This window comes from Chrysochloris asiatica, unplaced genomic scaffold (assembly GCF_000296735.1).
Source record: "Chrysochloris asiatica unplaced genomic scaffold, ChrAsi1.0 scaffold00126, whole genome shotgun sequence".
Lineage (NCBI taxonomy): Eukaryota > Metazoa > Chordata > Mammalia > Afrosoricida > Chrysochloridae > Chrysochloris > Chrysochloris asiatica.
Window position 1 is genome coordinate 168,790 of NW_006408644.1, and position 1,146 is coordinate 169,935.

The window sequence follows — 1,146 nt, forward strand, 5'->3', positions numbered from 1 at the left end:
CTTTCTACTCCCGTAAAGATTTACACCCTCGGAAACCCTGTACAGGGTCGCTATGGGTCGGAACCGACTCGATGGCACATAACAACAACAACAACAGTTAGAAACAAACCTGTGGCAAGACAAACACCTGGCAAACGAAAATGCAACTGCCAGCAAGATATTCGAACTACCCAGCCAGACCCAGGGCACTTCCAAATGACCCAGGAGGTGGTCTGTGGAGCGGAGTGCCCAAATGTCACACTAGTGAATGAAGACCGAACACTGGATGTGGAAACAGAACCTGGGGAGAGAGATGATGGCATGGAGTACCCCTTTTTGGAGAAGGTGAGCGTCACGTGGATGGAGAACCAGGAAACTTACGCTTTCAAATCAGAGTTGTCAAGCACCCAATATTTGAAAGAAGAGGAGATGACTTATACATAAATGTGGCAGTCTTACTGGTTGAGTCTCTGGTTGGCTTTGAGATGAATATTACTCACTTAGATGATCACAAGGTACATATTTCCAGGGATAAGATCACCAGGCCAGGAGCCAAGCTATGGAAGAAAGGGGAAGGACTTCCCAGCTTTGACAACAACAACATCAAGGGCTCTTTGATGATCACTTTTGATGTGGATTTTCCAAAAGAACAGTTAACAGAGGAAGCAAGAGAAGGTATCAAACAGCTACTCAAGCAAGGATCCTTGCAGAAGGATATCAAGGCTATTAAGCACGAATGAAATTGGACTTTGTTTAAAATAAGTGAATCAGAGATATTTATTATCTGCAGGATTTTTATGTATGTATTTTTGTTTTATTTTCAATATGCAAGGTTGACTTAATTTGTTTTTTCTTCTAATGATTGTCATTAAATGAATAAAAAGGGTTTAAGAATTTGTCCATTTGCATTCAGAAAAGAATGGCCAGCAGAAAGTTTAATAATACCTCTCCCTTTGGGATCGTAATGTCTAGTACTGCTGCCTGAGTTTCAAGAATTAAAGCCACAAGAGGACTCACGGAGCAGAAGAAACACAATGTAGAGGGTTGAAGTGAATTGTTAGTGATTTCATTCAAAATGCCAACTGGAGAAGTCTGTTTAGACATTTTGTTGTTACTTTTTCTTGAAAAAAAAAAAAGAGAATATATATATATATATATATATATGTT

The 1,146-nt window shown here is 39.7% G+C and overlaps 1 pseudogene; it reads left to right on the forward strand.

The window, feature by feature from the left end:
* Nucleotides 1-93: 93 nt before the first annotated feature.
* Nucleotides 94-719, forward strand: LOC102835604 (annotated as a pseudogene).
* The last annotated feature ends 427 nt before the right edge of the window (nt 720-1,146 follow it).